This window comes from Salvelinus fontinalis, chromosome 7, assembly GCF_029448725.1.
Source record: "Salvelinus fontinalis isolate EN_2023a chromosome 7, ASM2944872v1, whole genome shotgun sequence".
In the NCBI taxonomy this organism is placed as follows: Eukaryota; Metazoa; Chordata; class Actinopteri; order Salmoniformes; family Salmonidae; genus Salvelinus; species Salvelinus fontinalis.
The window spans coordinates 23,023,316-23,032,056 of record NC_074671.1 but is presented as its reverse complement, the minus strand read 5'-3'; positions in this window follow the sequence as shown (position 1 = coordinate 23,032,056).

The following is an 8,741-nucleotide window of genomic DNA, read 5'->3' as shown; positions in this document are numbered from 1 at the left end:
TGGACAAGAGGGATACCTATGTGAGAATGCTGTTCATCGACTACAGCTCAGCATTTAACACCATAGTACCCTCCAAACTCGTCATCAAGCTCGAGACCCTGGGTCTCGACCCCGCCCTGTGCAACTGGGTCCTGGACTTCATACGGGCCGCCCCCAGGTGGTGAGGGTAGCTAACAACATCTCCACCGCGCTGATCCTCAACACTGGGGCCCCACAAGACTGCGTTCTCAGCCCTCTCCTGTACTCCTTGTTCACCCATGACTACGTGGCCATGCACGCCTCCAACCACCCGAGCCACTGCCTGTTCAACCCACTATCATCCAGAAAGCGAGGTCAGTACAGGTGCATCAAAGCGGGGACCGAGAGACTGAAAAACAGCTTCTATCTCAAGGCCATCAGACTGTTAAACAGCCATCACTAACATTGAGTGGCGGCTGCCAACATACTGACTCATCTCTAGTCACTTTAATAATGAAAAATTGATGTAATAAATGTGTCACTATCCACTTTAAACAATGCCACTTTATAGAATGTTTACATACCCTACATTACTCATCTCATATGTATATACTGTACTCTATACCATCTACTGCATCTTGCCTATGCCGTACGGCCATCGCTCATTCATATATTTTTATGTACATATTCTTATTCATTCCTTTACACTTGTGTGTATAAGTTAATTGTTGTGAAATTGTTAGGTCAGATTACTTGTTAGATATTACTGCATGGTCGGAACTAGATGCACAAGCATTTCGCTACACTCGCGTTAACATCTCCTAACCATGTGTATGTGACAAATAACATTTGATTTGATTTGGAGAGCCACACAGCAATGGTTTGTCCATCTGAAAAACTATTTTAAGAAATGGTCATGAAAATCTAGAAGTTTGATAGAAATCTTTCATATAGTTCAAAGCTCCTGGGTGAATTAAACTTAGATAACAGCAGCAGTGATATGTCAGGGTGTGATGTAAAGTTCAACAACACTGAATTGGCTGCGGTACCTGCATACTTTCTGACCAGGCCATAATAGAAAGAGTGCTCCAGGACACGCCTGTGGATTGTGGCCAGCAGACAGTGAGTCTTCTTAGTCTGCAGACTTTCCAAAATGGCTGCACAGTGTTGACGAGACCAGCGTACAATCCGGTTTCTCCATGGCCTTCAACCTTTTCTCCAGGTTGAAACGTGAACATTTATGTTAAAAGGTTTGAAACCTATATTGACTAGCCCCATTACAGTGGGACAAATATGATGGAGACAACATCCTAAAAAACAATGTACTTTTCAAGCTGAGTAGTCAACTGAGCATTCCTATCATGGGTGATTGACGGGGACATCATGTCAGACCTAGAAAATATCATACAAATATATAAGCGCAAATATAACAGCATGAAAGCATCTCAAGATAAAACTATCCAGTTAGGAAGGCAAAATCCATTTGAGTGTAGATTTGAGTGTAGAGTGGATTATGCAGCGTGAAGTGTTGTCACACAGGTCAGAAGACTGCATGTAGCATAGGTTAAGCAGAGGAGAGGGAACTCATGTTTCTGGGATATGTAGTTTAAAGAGGCAGGTGACAGCAGGAGGTGGTGATAAGAGTATAAAGAGTAACAGGAAGTAGCTAAGCAGATCCAAGAGATGGTGGGACCAGGACACAGTACACAGTAGGGTATAGGAACGTTGCAGTCATGACTGGTAGGGCTAAGCCAGACAGAAAGGGGTGTCTAGAGATGTAGCAACTACTTACGCGACTCGTTGTTTCTCTGCCAGAGTTTCCACCTCTCTCTCCTGCCAGGTAACGAACAACGTCCTCTTGTCTGTGAGGGTCTCCTTTATCTGACGGGTCGCAAATTCAACAATGAGTGGTTTGTAAGGAATCAGTGGCTAACTGCAAGCATTGTGAAGCAACCACTAATGTTAGTCTGCTATTCAATGGAGTGGCTGTGTGTTTTTTTCCCGAGTTCCCACCATAAATCCAGAGAATGCCAGACTTTGATTACAAAGCTTGATGACAAAATTTGTCCACAAAGGATCGCCACGCAACCTTCACAAGGTGAGTCCAAAAATCCCAGTTAGCACAGTGGATCTGGGCCGATTCCGGCTGAGAGTCGGGGCCCTAGGCTGAGAGTCAGACTCAGCCGACATCATGTGTCCTGAGGCAGTATTACTTATGGCTAGGATGCAGGGATTGAGTTAGGGCCGATTCCGGTGTGAGTTATCTGGTCCAAATGTATTACTTGGGTCTCGGGCCGATTGGGGCTACTCTCTGGCAGATGATAACACGGACTGCTTTATATAATTAACATTTCATTATTTATCTATTTTTCCATATTTTCTCATTGTTTCTGTGATCAAAAAATACAACTACATTTAAATTAAATTCTTAAAGAGTCCTGTTTAGGGACCTCCCGGGTGGCGCAGTGGTCTAGAGCACTGCATCGCAGTCTCTGGGTTCGCGCCCAGGCTCTGTCGCAGCCGGCCGCGACCGGGAGGTCCGTGGGGCGACGCACAATTGGCCTAGCGTCGTCCGGGTTAGTGAGGGTTTGGCCGGTAGAAATATCCTTGTCTCATCGCGCTCCAGCGACTCCTGTGGCGGGCCGGGCGCAGTGCGCGCTAACCGAGGGGGACGGGTGCAAGGTGTTTCCTCTGACACATTGGTGCGGCTGGCTTCCGGGTTGGAGGCGCGCTGTGTTAAGAAGCAGTGCGGCTTGGTTGGGTTGTGCTTCGGAGGACGCATGGCTTTCGACCTTCGTCTCTCCCGAGCCCATACGGGAGTTGTAGCGATGAGACAAGATAGTAATTACTAGCGATTGGATACCACGAAAATTGGGAAGAAAAGGGGATAAAAAAAAATAAAATAAAAAATTCAATAAATAAATAAAAGAGTCCTGTTTAAGTTATATTTTAGTATTTCGATACTTTGTGCAAGGCAATTGATAATCATTCAAAACTTTGTGGATAGAGCCTCCGGAGTGGCTGAAATGGGTTGCTACAGATGCTAGTTCAATACCAGTGCCAGCCGCGCCGGGAGACCCATGAGGCGACGCACAATTGTTCCATCTTAGCGTTGTCCAAGTTAGGGGAGGGTTTGGCCGGCCGGGATGTCCTTGTTCCATCGCGCTGTAGCTGTGTTTTCTCCACCATAATTTTTTGGGAGTGGATGGGTATAATTTGTATGCATAAAATGTATAATAATAATATTTAAAATTACTAAATCGGGTAATTTTGTATACATTTATTTAAATTTGAATCGGGCCGCTTCTGGGGAGATTCTGGTAAGATGCCGGCAAGTCGGCTGAATTTCGGTAGACGGAAACGGCCGATGTACTTGGGCCGATTCTGGGAAGTCGTTCATTTTGATTCTGGGCCGAGTCCGACACCCGATTTCGTCTCGATTCAATCAGTTCCGGCCCCCCCGAAGAGTGTCGCTTCTGGGCCGATTCATCATTGCTAGCTGGGATGGCTTGTATGTTGCTGCATACATTATGTAATATGCAAGGGAGATGTGTATACTGTAGCTAAGAAAGTAATACTAAGTCTATGTTGTGTAGTAAACTGTTAGTAGCCCATGTGTCTCACCCTAACAATCTGGTCTATTTTCACCAGCACGGTATTGTAAACACATTGTTCGTGGCCGGTGTGTGCTTGTTTGCAAACTTTTTTTTGACAGTGCTACTGATAGTAGTGGTGGCGCTTGGCTTGCACATGCAAATTCAGCACACACAACATTCTATAATAGAATTGTGTTATTTGACGTGTCAAATTAATACCTTATTTAAATAATAAAACACTGTTATATGACATGTATCTTTTTTGACACGGAAAGACACAAATGGCGTTCAATGTGCCTCACCCTAATAATGTGGTCTATTTTCACCTCTTAATTTCACGTACTGTTCTAACTTGGTAGTGTACATGTAGCCTATTACCTGTTTTATAGAAATGTAATCATTGAATATTGTAAGAGCTTTCATTGTCTGTTTATATGCCCCCTTTATTTATTCTACAGTTCTGACTTGTTGTACAGGGAGTACATCGTAAGAACGGCCCATGTTCTGAATTCTGTCGCTGTACATTTCAAAAGTGCTGAACAAATAGTTGTATTGACTACGTCCGTCATCGCTCGCTCATTACTGTCTTAATCGAAATGATGGATTGCCTCTTATCCGCTTGGAGTCCCCTTATGCCATAGTTTGTACATCTCAATTGTCAGTAGAAACCACATTTGTTTAAGCAAGTCATATCAGCAATGTTTTTCAAAAGGCAGTAAATGAGGCTGAATGAACTGTTTCGCTGCCAGACAAGGCTCCGCTGATAGCCAGGTGCAGTAGTGGTAAGGTGTTGGGTCTGCTGTTGGGTCTCTGCTGTTTGGACAGCTTTATGTAGGTCCTAACAGATTGTGGGCACCGTGTCACTGTTGTAGTGCATTAATGTATTGTTTAGTGTTGTGTTGTGGCTTTGCTGACATGCATCCCTCATTTTTTGGTGTTTGCCACCACAAGATTTACATGCTAAAATCGCCACTGGTTATATGAAAGGTGTAAGCATTGGCAAGAGAGAGCCTAAATCCATGCGAGAAAGTGTACTATTGCACACTTCGGGGAAAATATGGAGATTTAAGAAAGATACTGTACAGGAGATGCAGCCAAATAAATTAGACAAAGCCTAGCACCATGCAATGGTTCCCGGGAAATTTAAGCTGAAAACACTGATAATGCAACGTTGCACATCCTTTTAAATGTATTATAAATTCAGATCGAATTGCACTCAAGAAATGTTCTTCCCTATGCACTCAAGAAATGTTCTTTCCTACTATGGGTCTTACAGTTGAAAAAGGAAGTTTACATACACTTAGGTTGGAGTCATTAAAACTATTTTTTTCAACCACTCCACAAATTTCTTGTTAACAAACTATAGTTTTGGCAAGTGGGTTAGGACATCTACTTTGTGCATGACACAAGTAATTTTTCCAACAATATTTTCCAGACAGATTATTTCACTTATAATTCACTGTATCACAATTCCAGTGGGTCAGAAGTTTACATACACTAAGTTGACTGAAAATTCCAGAAAATGACGTCATGGCTTTAGAAGCTTCTGATAGGCTAATTGACATAATGTCAGTCAATTGGAGGTGTACCTGTGGATGTATTTCAAGGCCTACCTTCAAACTCAATTCCTCTTTGCTTGACATAATGGGAAAATCAAAAGAAATCAGCCAAGACCTCAGAAAAACAATTGTAGACCTCCACAAGTCTGGTTCATCCTTGGGAGGAATTTCCAAACGCCTGAAAGTACCACGTTCATCTGTACAAACAATAGTGCGCAAGTATAAACACCATGGGACCACGCAGCCGTCTTACCACTCAGGAAGGAGACGCGTTCTGTCTCCTAAAGATGAACGTACTTTGGTGCGAGAAGTGAAAATCAATCCCAGAACAACGGCAAAGGACCTTGTGAAGATACTGGAGGAAACAGGTACAAAGTATCTATATCCATAGTAAAACGAGTCCTACATAACCTGAAAGGCCGCTCAGCACGGAAGAAGCCACTGCTCCAAAACCGCCATAAAAAAGCCAGACTACGGTTTGCAACTGCACATGGGGACAAAGATCATACTTTTTTGGAGAAATGTCCTCTGGTCTGATGAAACAAAAATAGAACTGTTTGGCCATAATGACCATCGTTATGTTTGGAGGAAAAAGGGGGAGGCTTGCAAGCCGAAGAACACCATCCCAACTGTGAAGCACGGGGGTGGCCAAAATTCACCCAACTTATTGTGGGAAGCTTGTGGAAGGCTACCCGAAACGTTTGACCCAAGTTAAACAATTTAAAGGCAATGCTACCAAATGCTGATTGAGTGTATGTAAACTTCTGACCAACTGGGAATGTGATGAAAGAAATAAAAGCTGAAATAAATCATTCTCTCTACTATTATTCTGACATTTCACATTCTTAAAATAAAGTGGTGATCCTATCTGACCTAAGACAGGGAATTTTTACTATGATTAAATCAAATCAAATCAAATCAAATTTTATTAGTCACATACACATGGTTAGCAGATGTTAATGCGAGTGTAGCGAAATGCTTGTGCTTCTAGTTCCGACAATGCAGTAATAACAACAAGTAATCTAACCTAACAATTCCGCAACTATTACCTTATACACGCAAGTGTAAAGGGATAAAGAATATGTACATAGAGATATATGAATGAGTGATGGTACAGAACGGCATAGGCAATGGTGCAGTACATGGTATAGAGTACGGTATATACCTGTGAGATGAGTACTGTAGGGTATGTAAACATAAAGTGGCATAGTTTAAAGTGGCTAGTGGTCCATGTATTACATAAGATGGCAAGATGCAGTAGATGATATAGAGTACAGTATATACATATACATAAGAGATGTGTAATGTAGGGTATGTAAACATTATATTAGGTGGCATTGTTTAAAGTGGCTGGTGGTACATTTTTACATAATTTCCATCAATTCCCATTTTTAAAGTGGCTGGAGTTGAGTCAGTATGTTGGCAGCGGCCGCTAAATGTTAGTGGTGGCTGTTTAACAGTCTGATGGCCTTGAGATAGAAGCTGTTTTTCAGTCTCTCGGTCCCTGCTTGGATGCACCTGTACTGACCTCGCCTTCTGGATGATAGCGGGGTGAACAGGCAGTGGCTTGGGTGGTTGTTGTCCTTGATGATCTTTATGGCCTTCCTGTGACATCGGGTGGTGTAGGTGTCCTGGAGGGCAGGTAGTTTGCCCCGGGTGATGCGTTCTGCCGACCTCACTACCCTCTGGAGAGCCTTACGGTTGTGTGCGGAGCAGTTGCCGTACCAGGCGGTGATACAGCCCGACAGGATGCTCTCGATTGTGCATCTGTAGAAGTTTGTGAGTGCTTTTGGTGACAAGCCGAATTTCTTCAGCCTCCTAAATGTTTTACTCACCTCGGCTGCAGTGAAGGAGAACCCGCAGGTTTTGGTAGCGGGCCGTGTCAGTGGCACTGTATTGTGATCAAAACGGGTAAAAAAGGTATTTAGCCTGTCTGGGAGCAAGACATCCTGGTCCGCGACGGGGCTGGTTTTCTTTTTGTAATCCGTGATAGACTGTAGACCCTGCCACATACCTCTTGTGTCTGAGCTGTTGAATTGCGATTCAATTTTGTCTCTGTACTGGGACTTAGCCTGTTTGATAGCCTTGCGGAGGGAATAGCTACACTGTGTGTATTCGGTCATGTTTCCGGTCACCTTGCCCTGGTTAAAAGCAGTGGTTCGCGCTTTCAGTTTCACGCGAATGCTGCCGTCAATCCACGGTTTCTGGTTTGGGAATGTTTTAATCGTTGCTGTGGGTACGACATCGTCAATGCACTTCCTAATGAACTCGCTCACCGAATCAGCATATTCTTCAATGTTGTTGTTGGACGCGGTGCGGAACATATTCCAATCCGCGTGATCGAAGCAGTCTTGAAGCGTGGAATCAGATTGGTCGGACCAGCGTTGAACAGACCTGAGCGCGGGAGCTTGTAGTTTTAATTTCTGTTTGTAGGCTGGAATCAACAAAATGGAGTCGTGGTCAGCTTTTCCGAAAGGAGGGCGGGGGAGGGCCTTATATGCGTCGCGGAAGTTAGTATAACAATGGTCCAGAGTTTTGCCAGCCCTGGTAGGACAATCGATGTGCTGATAGAATTTAGGGAGTTTTGTTTTTAGATTAGCCTTGTTAAAATCCCCAGCTACGATGAATGCAGCCTCAGGGTGTGTGGTTTCCAGTTTACAGAGAGTCAGATAGAGTTCGTTCAGGGCCATCGATGTGTCTGCTTGGGGGGGAATATATACGGCTGTGATTATGACCGAAGAGAATTCCCTTGGTAGATAATGCGGTCGACATTTGATTGTGAGGAGTTCTAGATCAGGTGAACAGAATGACTTGAGTTCCTGAGTGTTGTTATGATGGTCACACCACGTCTCGTTAATCATGAGGCATACCCCCCCGCCCCTCTTCTTGCCAGAAAGAGGTTTGTTTCTGTCTGCGCGATGCGTGAAGAAACCAGCTGGCTGCACCGACTCCGTTAGCGTCTTTTCAGTTAGCCATGTTTCCGTGAAGCAGAGCACGTTGCAATCCCTGATGTCTCTCTGGAAAGTTACCCGTGCTCGGATTTCATCGACCTTATTGTCAAGAGACTGGACATTGGCGAGTAGTATGCTAGGGAGTGGAGCGCGATGTGCCCGTCTCCGAAGCCTGACCAGGAGACCGCTACGTTTTCCCCTTTTACGGCATCGAGTAGCTTCGCCGGCTGGGATCAGGTCCATTGTATTGGGTGGAAGGCAAAACACTGGATCCGTTTCGGGAAAGTCATATTCCTGGTAGGAACGGTGGTTAGTTGACGTTAATCGTATATTCAGTAGTTCCTCCCGACTGTATGTAATGACATCTAAGATCACCTGGGGTACCAATGTAAGAAATAACACATAAAAAAAACAGAATACTGCATATTTTCCAAGGAACGCGAAGCGAGGCAGCCATCTCGCTCGGCGCCCGGAAATTAAATGTCAGGAATTGTGAAAAACTGAGTTTAAATGTATTTGGCTAAGGTGTATGTAAACTTCCGACTTCAACTGTATGTGATTGTGTGAGTTACTATAATAAATGTGTATGTTTGTACTGTTCCAGGTCAGTTGTGTGTGAATTTTGACATGACTTGAAGAACTGAGAACATGTTACACATTGGCCTCTTTATGTCAGG